General features: G+C 40.2%; 1 long non-coding RNA gene across 1 annotated transcript; it reads left to right on the forward strand.

The window, feature by feature from the left end:
• Positions 1-12,630: 12,630 nt before the first annotated feature.
• On the forward strand, positions 12,631-13,262 carry LOC116715750 (uncharacterized). Its single transcript, XR_004338245.1, has 3 exons — positions 12,631-12,856; positions 13,020-13,040; positions 13,154-13,262. It is a non-coding gene; the product is annotated as an uncharacterized LOC116715750 (long non-coding RNA).
• The last annotated feature ends 3,904 nt before the right edge of the window (positions 13,263-17,166 follow it).

Genomic DNA, 17,166 nt, shown 5'->3' on the forward strand with positions numbered 1-17,166 from the left:
TCTTTATACTTCAGAATTGAAGTTATGTGTTACCCAGGGCAACGCTGTGCAATAAGGATATAAAAAGGATGAATTCCGAGGTCATAAAATCTAGAAAATGTCAGCAAAGGATTTATTATGCTGCTGAAAAAACACTAAACATATTGTATGATTTGACAAAAGAGCGATTCATTGCAGATCTATTTGATACCCAGAGTCATTTTGTCTGGCCTGCTTTGTTTTCATGTTTTAAAATTTCCCCAATGCATTTGTAACAATATCTGGTGATTTTAATTATGCCCCCCTCTCTTCGCATCTTCCAATGTTTCAGCAGTTTTTCAGCTGCTCTACCAGAGACATTGCAGCAAAATAAGACATTGGATTTGTTTTAGACAAATATCAAAGATTTGACAACTACCAAAGCAAGACCTCAGCTTGGGAAATTAGAACACAACCTTGTGTTTCTCTGCACCAAATATAAAGCCTTTGTTCAGACACAACCTGTAAAGAAGAGAACTGTGAGGCTGCCATGCACCGGCCCTCTCACCACCACCAGCAGGCAAGGTGCGTGACATGTCTTGCTCAAGGACACAACAGCAGAGGCAGATAGAGCAGGAATAAAACCGACAACCTCTGATTGAGTGGCAAACTCCTATCACTGCCTCCACCATCGTCCCAAGGAACAACTATTTGAAGAACCTCAAGTTACAACATTTATTTTTCCTTTGGAATTAATAAAGTATTTTTGAATTGAATTGTATTGACTTAATATTTACCTTTAAAATTGTATTATGTAATTAACAGAACATCTTGTTGTTATGGGCTGCACAGTGGTGCAGTGGGTAGCACTGTTGCATTTGCCTTTCAGCAAGCAGGTCCTGGGTTTGATTCCTGGCCTGGGGTCTTTCTGCATGGAGTTTGCATGTTCTCCCTGTGTATGCGTGGGTTCTCTCCGGGTACTCCGGCTTCCTCCCACAGTCCAAAAACATGACTGTCAGGTTAATTTGTCTCTCTAAATTCTCCCTAGGTGTGAGCGCGTGTGTGTGGTTGTTTGTCCTGTCTGTCTCTGTGTTGCCCTGCGACAGACTGGCGACCTGTCCAGGTGACCCCACCTCTCGCCCGAAACATTCGCTGGAGAGGCACCAGACCCCCACTGTCCCCACTAGGGACAAGGGTGTAACTAGATGGATCTTGTTGTTATTGTTGGTTTATTTCCCCCCCATCTTGGATTATAGCATAAAACATATTTTTCAATATTTTTCTTTTAATTGTCATAATTTTTTGTCTACCTAATTTTAATTTAATAATTTAATAATTAATTAAAAATACCCATTTTCTTAAAATGAATAAATCAATATGTTCTAGAATCTTTTGTCAACTTTATTAACATATTGCATGAAATGATCTATTTTCCTCTATTCTTACTAATAAAATATTTGCCTTTTTGTGAAATTTCAATTTAAAAAGCATATTATTATATCATAAGAAAAACACCATTGATTTTTATTTTGAGAGATGCTCATTTAAACGTTTTCAAACTCTGATTTCATTAGGGCCAAGTACTTCTTAGCATGTATGCTAGCAAGTGATTTTCTAAAGTAAATGTTTAAAATCATCAATTTCACAGACAAACTGTGTTGAGTCGACATACGTTTTTCTGCTCTAATCTGTAAACAAACTTCCAGAAAAGTTAAAAAATGCTGAAACTAACTACTTTCAACTCTGTAGCATCCAAACAACCCTGAGAAATCACTATAAAGCATGACAGAGGGTGGCACTCTCCTTGAATGCATTCCTATAAGCAGCAGCACAACATGTAGAAATTCTGAAAAGTGATGGTTTTACAGAATCTGATTTGGAAAAGAAAATCTGAACCTGGAAGCTGTGAGATAAACACCATATTCTTTGGATACTATTTACTGCTCTTTAGATTGTGATTTTGATAAATAAATCAGAAAAGTGTGATGTGTGGTTACCATCCATACTAAAGGGGCAGTGTGTTGCTAATGCAGGAACAGATAGTTTCTAGCAGTGAGGTTTGCATACACTGAAGCAAAGACAAACATAATTGAAAACAGAGAACACTACAGTTCTTGCTAGATTTGTGGGATACTATGCTGCCCTTAGATGTTATTTCACTCTGCCTGTTTCATGTGGTTTTAGCTAGTCATATGAAACAGTAATCACTTGGGATAAACGTCACAGCGTCTTGAGTTTCTTTAAGTGTGAAATGACATCCAAATAACAAAACTGTGTTTCAGTGACTTTAGTTGGTGTATCATGAGAAGACACCACCTGTTCTCTTATTTTACCAAGGTTTGTAGTGCAAACAGAAATAAGCTTCAAATTTGCCCTCAATAAGTCAACAGATACTATGATTAATACGCTATGGAGGTTTAATACTTTTTAATTAAGTAATTTACAGTGTTACATGATTTTGACTTATCAAATAAACAAACTTATTCACTTTATTTGAATTGTGTTTCTTATTTAATGGAAATATTATATATGGAGGTATATTGGCAAAATATTGGAAACTGCATTTCCTAATGTCCCTGGACCTGCACAGTTCATTAGCCTTTGTTTGGCTATTGAACAACTTGTAAATGTTTATCCTTTTGATTGCTTCGTGTTTTGCCTGTATCTCATTTTTGTGTTTTACATATCAAATAGCAATGTGTTTATGATCCAGTGCATGACAACTTTCAATTTCTTCCCAGGATAGGAGCATACCATCTCCACAATGCCGTTGGAACTGTGGTGGATTAAATCTCTTCTGTTCCTATTGCTATGTCCATCCATCTGTCTGTCCGACTATCCATCCATCCATTTTCTTCCGCTTATCCAGGGTAGGGTCGCGGCGGGAGCAGCTTAAGTAGAGAGGCCCAGACTTCCCTCTCCCCTGCCACTTGTTCTAGCTCCTCAGGGGGAATCCCAAGGTGTTCCCAGGTCAGCTGAGAAACATAGTCCCTCCAGCGTATCCTAGGTCTTCCCCGGGCGCTCCCCGCAGTGGGATGTGCCCAGAACACCTCATCCTAACCAGATGCATGAGCCACCTCCACTGAAGGATGTGAAGGAGCAGCAGATCTACTGCTGAGGATGACTCCTCAGTCATCCAGGAGTCCCTCCTGGATGACTGAGCTTCTCACCCTATCTCTAAGGGAGAGCCCAGACACCCTATGGAGAAAACCCATTTAGTCCGCTTGTATCCATGACCTCGTTCTTTCGGTCATCACCCAAAGCTCATGACCATAGATGAGGTCAAACGTAGATCGACCAGTAAATTGAGAGCTTTGCTTTTTGACTCAGTTCTTTCTTCACCATGATGGACCGGCACAGCGCCCACTTCACTGCAGAAGCTGCGCTGATCCGCCTGTCGATCTCCCGTTCCCTTCTTCCCTCATTCGTTAACAAGATCCCAAGATACTTGCTATGTGTTGCTATGTGTATGAGATTAGTGATGCTCTTGTTTTACATTAGACGACATGGACTTGCTACAAATGTGTCTGGAGACTTGAGGACAAGGGAAGATGATGACTACACAATATGGCACTTACCGAAGAGGACACCAGGTTTATGTCTGGACCAGTCTGAACTTCAGGCAGCAAAGCACCAACCACCAATGGATGTGGATGACCAGGAGAAGTTGAAAGATGCTTGAAAACTGAAATGTCAACTGCAGTAGGTTTTTCTATAGGGAATGGTTATATAATGTAGCAACAGCATTGAGTAACATGAACCCCCTTAATCTTAACCAAATGTTTTCTACTTGTTTTGAAGCAATCTATTGTCATCATGGTCAGGGTCTTTCCTAATTCTCCTCCTCTAATGACCCAGCTGTCTGACACGCCCAGTCTGCTCTTTAAAACCAACACCTCAGGCTAAGTTTACATCGTGACATCTGTTGTTATCCAGTGCATGCACTCAAAGGTCCACCCAACATGACAAAGTTTACCTTGCTTCTGTTTCTAGTTGCTGGAACATCAATGGTCCAAGGTAAGAAACATCAAGGCAAGAAGCTGCCCTTCAACAGAGAGGTGGTTTATGTGTCAAAGGAAAAGGAAAATCTTAGGAATTACCTTCATGATTTGTTTGTTTTATGGGGCTTAAAGCTTTTCATCTACCATGCTGAAGATTGGCACAACCTTATTCTGTATTTTCTCCATACAGGAGAAGATCTGCCTGGACTCATTAACCATGGTAAGAGACATTTTCGGCTCGACAATCATAAATAGTTCCATCTTAAAGTCTATAAAAGAAAGGTTGAAGTTGTCTTAATGCTTCCTTGTACCTAAGACATACATGGAGGAATCCATGATTTTGTTGATGCTGCATAATGTTCTTATTCTATGGAATACATTTTGTCATGCCATCAAAACACAAAGATGAAAAGTGAAACACTGGAAAAAGGTTGAAACTTTATGACCCTTGAAATATTTAGTGTGGGATTCTGTAGAAGTATAGGCTTCTTTTGAGGGCTGCCTCATACCTGTAGGCCCAAAGCTAAAACCGGTTTATGTACTTTTTGCTGGCCGAAATCCTTCAAGACGGCTCATAGTTCTTGAACCTGTTTGTGGTGTTCATGGAAAGAATCTGAATTGAAGGTGTCTGGTTTGGGAACCTCAGGATCCTACCTTTGTTCTTTGCATATGATGTTTTGTTGCTGACCTCAGACAATAGTTCTTATATTGACATCTGTTTTACTAAGATAAACTAATTTTATTGTCAGATGAAGAATAAATCTAAGTAAATCCTGGAAGCATCTTTCAAATGATGAAACAAGCTATCCAAACCAACCTGGTAACATGTGAAATAGTTATGAATTAATTATGATTAATCATCTTTTGGGGGAAGCTCAGTTCAATTTCAGAAGTCAGAGAAGGTCTAGAATCAAGAACTCTTTTAAAGGACCTGTCTGACAACATGAAGTAGGCTAAAGGCAGCATTTCACATCCCAATCTAAAGTCACTGACATCTGATTTACTAAGATGTTTCTATGGATTTGGGACTCCAAAGAACCACACATGAGGAAAACATGGAACAGTTAACCTTAAAATCAACACTTAAATTGTAGGCATTTTATTTAAAGAACCTTGATACAATAGATTGAATATAGAGTGGAATGGATGAGGTGCCATAGAAATCTTGATTCACATTATTTATGAATATTTTGTTACAGAAGAGCCTGTTCTTCAGATATTTAGATGTTTCATAAATCACAACGTGTCTGTAATGTGAAAAACTGACTATGTTCTAGAAAACCTGTGAGATTTGTTAACTTTTGAGATCACAGACCAAGACAACTACTATTAGCCAATATAAAAAATATTCTTGTGTGTCCATTCAAACACCAAAGGAAAACTCCTTCTGTCTTTCAATGGACACTTGAGAAAACAATTTTTCATAAACACTTAAGGCTAATACGACTCTCACTGAAAATGTGCTTCCATTTTAAAACGCTTTCAAACCTATCAAATTTTTGTATCCAGTCAGTTAACTATTTCTTAAAGATAGAATATTCTGTAAGAACACATATAGAGACAACATCTTGCTTTCCTGACTGATCATATCTACTTTGTAGTCTAGCTACTGTTAGACCAACAGCTGACCGGTTCTGCCTCTGCGAGGACTAAGCCCCATAATTCACAGCTATTTTTTATAGACAAAGACTTTTATTTTTCTGACTTCCTGTTTAACTCCAAATTACATATTTTCAATCAGCCAGTCAATGGTAATTTGCTTGTTGGAGGAATCTGTGTGTCTATCGTCTATCCTCCTTGACCCATTGTGAAGTACTGACTGTTGCTTTTTCTCAGGTCTGAAACAGAACCTGGTTTTGAGCCGAGTCAAACGTTGGAATGGTAAGAAAACAAACAGCTCACACTTATTTGTTTCAGTTGTTTTTAGAACACCAGAGCAAATCACTGTGTCTAACAGGGTGAAAGCTGGAACTAACTGGAACTCCACATTGACTGCTCATATTGTATTGCTGGCAGTCAGTTGTGATACAACAGTGTTTGAACAAACTTAGTGACTAATCCAGACCTACATTAATCTAACATGTTTGGAAATGTAGATGGATTAATGTAGGTTAATGAGTTTGTTAGTTTGTAAAAACCTCAAATTCTCTTTGGGTTTTATTCCAACTGAATCTGGGAGTGAAAGATTGGAAGCTAACTGTGTGTTTTCCTTAAACAGGGATCAGCTTGTTTGATTCTCTTCATGGCAAAGGTGAGTGAACTATCTAATGTTTAAATATGATGGCATTCAAAGATATGAGGGGCCGTTTAGGACAAAATTTACGTTTTGTCTCTCACACACTACCAAAAAGTCTCGCATACTCCAAAAAAGTAGCCACGCACACTCCAAAAAATTACGTTTTGTCCCTCACACACTACCAAAAACTCTCGCATACTCCAAAAAAGTAGCCACGCACACTCCAAAAAATTACGTTTTGTCCCTCACACACTACCAAAAACTCACGCATACTCCAAAAAAATAGCCTCGCACACTCCAAAAAATTACGTTTTGTCCCTCACACACTACCAAAAACTCTCGCATACTCCAAAAAAATAGCCTCGCACACTCCAAAAAATTACGTTTTGTCCCTCACACACTACCAAAAACTCTCGCATACTCCAAAAAAATAGCCTCGCATACTCAAAAAAATTACGTTTTGTCTCTCACACACTACCAAAAACTCTCGCATACTCAAAAAAATTACATTTTGTCTCTCACACACTACCAAAAACTCACGCATACTCAAAAAAATAGCCACGCACACTCAAAAATTACTCACGCACATTCAAAAAATACTCAAATTGCGTATACACACACTACTAAAATGTCACACACACACACACAAACGTTAACTTTCTCGCTCACATACACTACTATCAGCTCGCTCACATACACACTACTAACAGCTCGCACATTCACAAACGTTAACTTTCTCGCTCACATACACTACTACCAGCTCGCGCACATACACACAAACGTTAACTTTCTCGCTCACATACACTATTACCAGCTCGCGCACATACACACAAACGTTAACTTTCTCGCTCACATACACTATTACCAGCTCGCGCACATACACACAAACGTTAACTTTCTCGCTCACATACACTATTACCAGCTCGCGCACATACACACAAACGTTAACTTTCTCGCTCACATACACTGCTAACAGCTCGCACACACACAGACGTTTATCTCTCACATACACAAGACTAAAGTTGAACACACACACAGTACTAAGACTCGTTTTATGTATGTGTGAGAGCGAGACTTTTTATGAATGTGTGAGAGCGACACTCTTTATGAATGTGTGAGAGCGAGAATCTTTTTGAATGTGTGAGAGCGAGAATCTTTTTGAATGTGTGAGAGCGACACTCTTTTTGAATGTGTGAGAGTTGTCACGGAAGAGGCGGGGCATAATTTTTGGATCAAACTGCGCATGCGTAGATCCTAAACTATAAGTTTCGATTGTTGACTCACTGTATGTTCTATTACTTAGTATATTTGTGCTTTTAAATATATATAGAACGTTTAACTTTCTTGTAGATTAAATGTGCTATAGAAATAAATGAATCTGATTGATTGATTAAAAATAGCAAAATTGCTGTAGTACAATCTGTCCACTGGGTGCCAGATTGTAGCACTGCGGGCAGTCGTTGAATCGTTTAATGCGCCTGTCAAAGTGCTGGTTGCCTCCGGAGAAGATAGAATGGTGTTTAAAATGGCAGCTGCCTGACCAATTCTCTCTCGTTTCGAATTAGAGTTAGCCATGTTCGGTATAGCAAACTCTTTCTTCTTCGGCACTAGTTGGCGCCGGTTAATAATTCCTGTAATACTGGCACCCAGTGGACAGATTGTACTACAGCAATTTTGCTATTTTTAATCAATCAATCAGATTCATTTATTTCTATAGCACATTTAATCTACAAGAAAGTTAAACGTTCTATATATATTTAAAAGCACAAATATACTAAGTAATAGAACATACAGTGAGTCAACAATCGAAGCTTATAGTTTAGGATCTACGCATGCGCAGTTTGATCCAAAAATTATGCCCCGCCTCTTCCGTGACAACTCTCACACATTCAAAAAGAGTGTCGCTCTCACACATTCAAAAAGAGTCTCGCTCTCACACATTCATAAAGAGTGTCGCTCTCACACATTCATAAAAAGTCTCGCTCTCACACATACATAAAACGAGTCTTAGTACTGTGTGTGTGTTCAACTTTAGTCTTGTGTATGTGAGAGATAAACGTCTGTGTGTGTGCGAGCTGTTAGCAGTGTATGTGAGCGAGAAAGTTAACGTTTGGGTGTGTGTGCGCGAGCTGTTAGCAGTGTATGTGAGCGAGAAAGTTAACGTTTGTGTGTATGTGCGCGAGCTGGTAGTAGTGTATGTGAGCGAGAAAGTTAACGTTTGTGTGTATGTGCGCGAGCTGGTAGTAGTGTATGTGAGCGAGAAAGTTAACGTTTGTGTGTATGTGCGCGAGCTGGTAGTAGTGTATGTGAGCGAGAAAGTTAACGTTTGTGAATGTGCGAGCTGTTAGTACAGTGTATGTGAGCGAGCTGATAGTAGTGTATGTGAGCGAGAAAGTTAACGTTTGTGTGTGTGTGTGTGACATTTTAGTAGTGTGTGTATACGCAATTTGAGTATTTTTTGAATGTGCGTGAGTAATTTTTGAGTGTGCGTGGCTATTTTTTTGAGTATGCGTGAGTTTTTGGTAGTGTGTGAGAGACAAAATGTAATTTTTTTGAGTATGCGAGAGTTTTTGGTAGTGTGTGAGAGACAAAACGTAATTTTTTTGAGTATGCGAGGCTATTTTTTTTGGAGTATGCGTGAGTTTTTGGTAGTGTGTGAGGGACAAAACGTAATTTTTTGGAGTGTGCGAGGCTATTTTTTTGGAGTATGCGAGACTTTTTGGTAGTGTGTGAGAGACAAAACGTAATTTTTTGGAGTGTGCGTGGCTACTTTTTTGGAGTATGCGAGAGTTTTTGGTAGTGTGTGAGAGACAAAACGTAATTTTTTGGAGTGTGCGTGGCTACTTTTTTGGAGTATGCGAGACTTTTTGGTAGTGTGTGAGAGACAAAACGTAAATTTTGTCCTAAACGGCCCCTCATACAAAGAAATTCACCCACAGTCAGTAATTTCCTTTAAAAATCACTGACTTTGGGTCATCCACCCCTCCATCCATCCATCTTCTGATTATCTTAGATACAGAGTAACATCCCCATCCTCAGTAACAATATCCAGTTCATTCTGGAAGTTTCCAAGATGTCCCCAGGCCAGAAGATGTGAACAGCCTGTTCATCAAGCGTCTTCCTCTCCGTGGACATTCCCAGGAAATTCCCACAAGGAAACTCATGAGGTTAAAAGACCTCCTAATGGAACAGTGAGACTGATTTCAGCCACTCTAATCAAGTATTTCTTTTTCTGGATCATGATCCTCTTACATGTGACTATAGTTGAGGAAGTGAATGCAAGCTGACTAAAAACGGGAGAGGTTTGCCTTTGGATCAGTTTTTTTCTTTATATCAACGTTTTAGGAATATTCAGATTACTCATGAAGGGTTATTCAGAGTTTTTTTGGTTGCCAATTCTCAGTATTGCAACCAAAATTTTATTGAACTGCAATGTTATGTTCAGAACAATTTAGCAATGAAAATGGTTGTATCAGGCAGCAAACCACTGATAGCAAACACCTTTCAGTCTTCTTCCTTTGCAAAAAGAGAAAAGTGAAAAGGGGGAAATGCCAACATCATCTGTGAAAAAGTAAATGTTTCACATAAAAAACCATAAAATACTAAATGAACTTTCAATCATTTTGATAAAAGCTTGGCTTACTCTACTGTAAGAGACAGCATCTTATGATCTGGACTAAGACTAGAAACAACAATCTTAAGTACCATTTGCAACTGCAATTTTTCCTTGTCCATTTTGGAAATAATTGTTGAATTCAGTTGAAACCGAGATGTACATAATACACAACATACATTTCTTTTTGTCAAAGAATGAAAGAATTATGGTGAAGTGCACCAGTCCCTGATGCTGTAAGCCAACTGGTGCTTGTATAGTTTTTGTAGCTCAGGATTTTGGGCTCTCTTTTTTTCCTCCAAATGTAACAATTATCAATTTGGTCAGAGATCTCAACTTGACTTTCAGCAGAGGACATGTCTCCAGAGAGCTAACTCTATGTCCCTGAGTGAAATTACAAACTGTAACCTGTGTTTTTATGTTACTTTTAAAGGACTGACCTCTGATTTTTGTAGCTTTTTAAAATGGGATTAATATGTTACACCTACTGCAAGACAAGCAAAGCCTCGGTCTGCTATAGGCAGAGAGATGAAGTGTAATTACTGAGCTTATAAAAGAACAGCTGTTCAGTGTTCTTCTGAGCTGTCAGTGACTCAAAATGTTTCTCTAAGACATTTCTTTTTTACAGGACACTCCTCAGTGACCAAGCCAACTAACCCCCGACAGCAGGTCAGTGAATCCAACAGCGTTTAATCTAACTTGACTTTTGGTCAAAGTATTCATCCCTGTCTAAATGTGTGTGTGTGTGTGTGTGTTTTTTTATCTCCTTCATGTTCAGCTGGCTCTGGGTTCAATCTGGCAGATGTTCTGAAACCAGGTAAATCCCACTGATTAGTTCAGTAGTCTTTGATGTTTCATGTTATTGAAGGACGGGATGGGAGATGAATATGGATGAAGATGTGCTTCAGTGCTCAGTTTGGATCAACATCATGTGAAGCTGACCCAGTCTGTTCTTGTTCTCAGGTCCCCAAACTTCCAAGCCATCGGGAGGAAGTGAGTCTGATCTCCTTCAGATTATATTAAGATAGATCAGAACCCACCTGTTTCACCCTCATTCTGACTTCATACAGTGTGAGATGTATCAGACAGAAGTCACAATCTGTGTTTCCAAACTGAAAACATTGTATGTGAACATGAAAAAATCCTCATGATCATCTAATATTACCAGTATTTTCTCAAATTTTGACACAAAATGTGATCCTTTCGAAGGAGCCCTGCATCAATAGGAGTAACTGTGTCTCAAAGGGAAGTTTAGTTTTCCTGCAGTCTAACAGTTGTGGGTTCCAGTCCGGTATGTGTTGCTGCTCCTGGGAGAAGAACTTCACCTTAAGTTGCTGCTCTGTGTATGAATGTGAAAGCACTTGGAGGATTTTCTATAAACCCAAATATTTTCAAGTTAAAATGAAATGAATGATCTAGTAGTTATTATCTAATTACTAACTGTCTGATGCATTTTCTATTATCAGATGACTCTGGGTTCAAACTAGAGGATGCCCTGCGGCCAGGTAAAGCTGTCAGTCAGATGTCTGTTTATCAATATAAATCCAAAAATTGTTTCAAAATCCAGACTTTCTCAATAACTTTACTTCTAGTATTTTTACACATCACCCTGAACACCTCTATGAAACGAGTGATGATGCATGAGAGTTTATTAAACAGCTAAAGCAATTTTTTCTGAAGGAATAGTTAAAGCACCATATTTAACATCTGTATTCAGCACCGTTTAATCAGAACCACTGCATCAGAGTGGATCAGAGTATAAAGACATTATGATGTGTGCTTCCCATCTATTTAACTTGTAAGAAACTGTTCCTGAATGAGGAGTTACTGTCAGAAGGTAAATGATTTATTTTTGAGCAGAGGGCGCCACCATGTGGACAGATAATCTAGTTACTGCATCCCAGATCTCCTGTAGATCCCAGTAACCTGGGTCTAAGTTAATCTTTCCAAATCTTAATTTTTCATGACTCTGAAACATAAACAGCTCAAATAAGGGAAAAAATGACATAGATCTATTTAGATTACTTTGACTACTTCTAAAGGAAAAGCCACACATCTTATATTCTCTGTTCTATTCAACAGTTGATGTCAACTATGAAGTGAAAGTCAAATTAAATTAAAATTAATTAAAAATACTTTATTTATCCAAAAGGGATATTAAATGTCTCCATAACTCATATCATCCATTTAAAGAGCCGTTGTGATGGCGAAGTTTCACAGGAGGGATCTCTATCACAGCCAGTCCTGCAACAAATCTGAAGAGGAATATTTTATTTGAGCTTTTGAGATGCTAATCAAAAGCATCCTGGTTGTAAAAACAAAACGTTGTTGCGATGATTATAAATCATAAAAACTGTCCAAAATCAAAAAGATTAGAGCAAAAATGTTTCCAGCAATGCAGCATCCAAAACCAGAGGGAATCATTTTTGTAAAGATGCAACACCTCAATCAAATAAATAGATAAAATAAAATAAAGTTAAGAACAAAATTCTACAAAGTCTATCCATCTGTACTTAGGATGTCCTTGAAGGAAGGACATCCAGAGTAGGAAGCCAACACCTCTGCCCTGAGGAAGAGATGTTGCTCTTCCTCAGGGCAACATAGACACATGGGGCAACCTATTGCTGATTTTTATTTGTTTTCCTTTTTTCTTGCTTTTTCTATTTCTTCTTCATTTTTTTGTTTTTTTCTTATTTTCACCACTTTTCATGTTTTTCCTTCCATCCTCTGCAGGTCTTTGTTATCTCTTTTTCTCTTTCCTTGTTTATTTCCGTTTTTCTTTTTCTTTATGACACCTTCTTTTAGTCATAGTACTTATTTCTCTTTATCTATCTTCTCTGTCTCTCTATTTTCTAGTCATGAAATTGTGTCAAACTGTGGCCTACAGAGGGTAAACCACAACATAAATATGACTGAATACGAAGAAGTAGAGGAAGTTGTGAGCGATTTGAGAAATTTAGCTGCAGTCTGAGAAAGAAGCTAAATCAAGTGATGAAGAAAAAGGAGTTGCAACAGAACAGCAGTCAGAAGATACAAATAAACCTGAAGGTGACCAGATTACCTCCAAACAGAGTTCATCTGTGTGTATGAATGCAGTTGTTCTGTTTATTATATTACATTAGACAATACTCAGCATCACAGCAGACAGATGTCCCTCAGTAACACTGTGTCTTCCTCCTGGTATTAATGGTGTTCTAACTTGTTTCCACAGCTGTGAAACCCAGAGGAGGAGGTGAGTCTTGCTTTGTCTCAGACTAAATGAAAAAAGGGAAGCCATCCTTGTTGTTAGTAATGGATCAGACATAGCTTGTGTTAAGTGGAATGAAATGTGAAATGTGTGTGCAGATGACCAAGCTTTTGTAGTCCAAAAGCTGAACACGGTGATAGAGAACCAGAACCAGGAACTGCGCCTGCTGCAGCTGCTTGCTAACTGCTTATGATGAAGCAGGAAGATGAGGGTGAGAATATCAAGCTGAACTTCATTCTGCTCAGTTAGGCCTGTCGCGATAAACGATAAATCGATTAATCGTACGATAAATTAAAACTATCGACGTCATTTCAGTTATCGGCATTATCGTCTCTCCCGACCTTTTTCTCTTTCTGTTGATGACACCTAATGAAAAAAGGCTCAACTCCGGTGCTCTCCACTGATCCTCCCTTCCTCATTTCCGTAGTGTAAAGCCCATCGCACACTACACGATCTTAGAGCTGGCGGCCGATTGTCGGCCCATTTTCAAAACCTGACAGACCACACTTTAGCCGACAGAAATCCTAGGTATAACGGTTCGATCGGGTTCGTTCCTGCCGTGTGGTGTCCAACAATGGGCACAAAATAATGGCTACAAGTCCAGTGAACTAATTTTAAAACCAGGCATTAATCAATGCTTTACTACAATCTACCTGCAATGCATGTTGCTAGTGTCAGCGTAAAGTCCTGACTGAATGAAAATCATTAGAACATATTTACGTCACGTTAACGAAGAACAGCTGAAAAGTTACCGGGTTTATCAACTGCGGTAGCAATTTCGCTCCAACTCCTCCTCTTGTCATTTCTATATTCTTTGCATGTTGAATAAACATTAATGTTGTTTCCACGTCGGCTGGACTTCGGGTTGCGCCATGTCAGCTGTTTGGGATTCCCCGACGTAATTTCCCCTCAGAAAACACGGAGGAGAATCCTCGCTTTCTGATTGGCTACCTGTCACTTTCAACAGGCAGCGTTAACTCTCCCAGTCGGGGAAAACCCCTGATTTAGATCGGAGCGGCAACGAGGATCTACCGTAACACACCACACAATCTTAGAAAGACCAAAGGTCTAAGATTGTTGTATGGAGAAAAATAGGAGCAAAAAATCATGTAGTGTGAACTATTGCATCAGGTAGTCGATGTGCCCATCTTCTCTATTTAAATCTACTTATTACTGAAGGGCAACATAATATACAGACTTCAAAATCTGCACTCTTTTGGTTGAATGCAGTATTTATTTCCACTTTGGTTTTATGTTGTTTAGTTTTTATCAAGTACATTTTTTGTTAATGGAGACTGAGAATCCATTTTGTTTTTTGGTTGTTTTGTTTATTTAGTTTATCAGCTCCAGTGTTAAATATTCTTTTGAAAATAAAGTGTATCTATCTTTGACAGGAAATCGCATGCATTATTACGTCATTTCCATTAAATCAGTGTAAAAAGGTCTTCAGACAATATTATCGTTTATCGCAATAATTTCTTGAGACAATTAATCGCTCAGCAAAATTTGCTATCGTGACAGGCCTATGCTCAGTTCAGTATCGTGTCTTTTGGCTGTTTGTGTTTAAAGGTTGGACGAACAGAGGGATGAAGACTTATTAAACTCTTCTGAAAGCAAGAGATCAATATAAAAGAATGCACAATATAACCATAACAAGACATTTGTAAGATGTTCTGCTCCAAAATGTCTCAATAAAATCAATTGTGGAAAAAATATACAATTGTGCAATTTCAGAGAATCTAACAAGGCCAAAACATTTGGCAGAGAAAACAAGATGTTCTTTTCAACAACTTGCAGTGCCTCGAGGCTTTTAGAAGAAACTTCACCATTTTTGTTAATATTAGGTGGATTTTGAAACTAATTATAATTCATATTTTCATATTTCTACCCACAGGCAATTTCAGAATGTAATTACCTTAAACTTTGTTACTTTCACTTTGCACTAACTCTCACCAGACTTCAGTTAATGATGTAGCTTTATTTAAAATTACATGACAAAACAATGATGATCACTATAATCACCATCAGTACTAATCAATAAGTATTTCCTCCACATGTTCTTTTCTAGTCTCACAGACACATTATGTTACACTTTGAAAGGAATAACATTTATGGTTTACAATAGTTTTTCCTATGAATGAGCTGATTAGTGTGGTGTGTTTCTATTCAGACTCCTGAACCATCTGGCTGTAGTTCCAGCAGCTTTAACATCTACAGACAAAACACTTCAAGCTCAGTCAGACTGAGTTTAGGTCAGGATAGTTTAACAAATTTTTCTGCCTTGCCACAAATCCTCAGCTGAATTCAGGTCTGAACTTTGACTGGGCCATTGTAACACACACATCAGTTTTGATTTCCATCCATCCATAGCATCGTTGGCTGTATATTAAAATTGTTGCCCTGCTGGAAGGTGAATCTCAGATCTTGTGCCGCCTCTAACAGGTTTTCCTCAAGGATTGTCCTGGATTTAGTTTCATCCATCTTTCCATCAACTCTAACCAGCTTTCCTGATCCTGCTTGAGGAAATCATTCCCACAGCATTCCCACAATGTTTCACTGAGGAGGAAGTTGCACTCAGGATGATGTACCTTCCATTTTTGCATGTTGTCTAGTTTTCCTTCTCCAGGTTGATGTCCATGTCTTGGTAGATCTACAGTTTGTCTGTTTTAGAAGCTAATTCTGCTTTAACCTTCTCAACTTTCTAACCTGACCTGTTTGCTGTGTTCCTTGGTCCTTATAACAGGTTTGTAGATGTACAATTACTTTTTTACTTAAGTATACAGTACAGACCAAAAGTTTGGACACACCTGTGTGTCCAAACTTTTGGTCTGTACTGTATGTTTCATGTATCTGTACTTAAGTAGATTTAATTGTGAGTGCTTTTGACTTTTATTCCACTACATGTTACATTAAGTATCTGTACTTTCTACTTTACTATGTTTCTATTGTCAGTATCTGTGTTTTCTGTGTTCATTTAGAGTTTTTTGTGTCTTTGCGTCTCTTCGTTGTCCTGTCCTCCCCTTGATTGTTCCCAGGTGTGTCTCGTTCTGTCATTACCCTCCCATGTATTTAACTCCACCTGTGTTCCTTGTTCCTCGTCGGGTCCTCGTCAATTTTTCGTCAATGTTAGCTTCAGTGTCGTCAGTGTTTCCGTGTGCCTGCTGTCCGTTGTTTTGACCGGTTCTCATCATTAAATCCTCATATTCATCATTCCTGGGTCCGCTGCATTCTGCCTCACCACTCTCACCACCCGCACTTCATGACAGAAGGACCCGACCATACCGAACGGTGAGAATGCAGCATATGGCCCAGCACGACCAAGAGGCATGGTTCCAGCAGCAGTTGGAGTTGGCTCAGCGGGATCTCTACAAGGACGTAGAGATCCTGCCATCTCCGCTGCTGCTGGAGGAGATGGGACTGGACTCAGACTATACCCTGGCATTTAGAAAATGTCAGATCCCACCAGTCACCACCCCAAAGCCCTCCGGATTCGGCCCCCGCCGTTACTCACGCCGGGGGAGACAGCGACGTGAGCCGCCGGTGGACCCGGCCCCTCGTCGCCTTCCGGATCCGTCACCTCCGCTGTCTGCCCGGAGACAGCGACGTGAGCCGCTGGCAGACCCGGCCCCTCGTCGCTCTCCGGAGCCGCCACCTCCACGGTCAGCCCGGAGACAGCGACGTGAGCCGCCGGTGGACCCGGCCCCTCGTCGCCTTCCGGAGCTGTCACCTCCGCTGCCGGTTCCCAGGCTCCGCTCCGGCTCGCCCCCGCAGCCGGTTCCAAGGCTTCGCTGCGGCTCGCCCCCGCAGCCGGTTCCAAGGCTTCGCTGCGGCTCGCCCCCGCAGCCGGTTCCAAGGCTTCGCTGCGGCTCGCCCCCGCAGCCGGTTCCAAGGCTTCGCTGCGGCTCGCCACCGCAGCCGGTTCCAAGGCTTCGCTGCGGCTCACCCCCGCAGCCGTTTCCAAGGCTTCGCTGCGGCTCGCCCCCGCAGCCGGTTCCCAGGCTCCGCTCCGGCTCGCCCCCGCAGCCGGCCCCGAGGCTCTGCTCCGGCTCACCTCCAGCCGGCGCACCCGAGGCCGAATCAGCCGGCGTTCCAGCCGGCGCACCCGAGGCCG

The sequence above is a fragment of the Xiphophorus hellerii genome, chromosome 24 (genome assembly GCF_003331165.1).
Source record: "Xiphophorus hellerii strain 12219 chromosome 24, Xiphophorus_hellerii-4.1, whole genome shotgun sequence".
In the NCBI taxonomy this organism is placed as follows: Eukaryota; Metazoa; Chordata; class Actinopteri; order Cyprinodontiformes; family Poeciliidae; genus Xiphophorus; species Xiphophorus hellerii.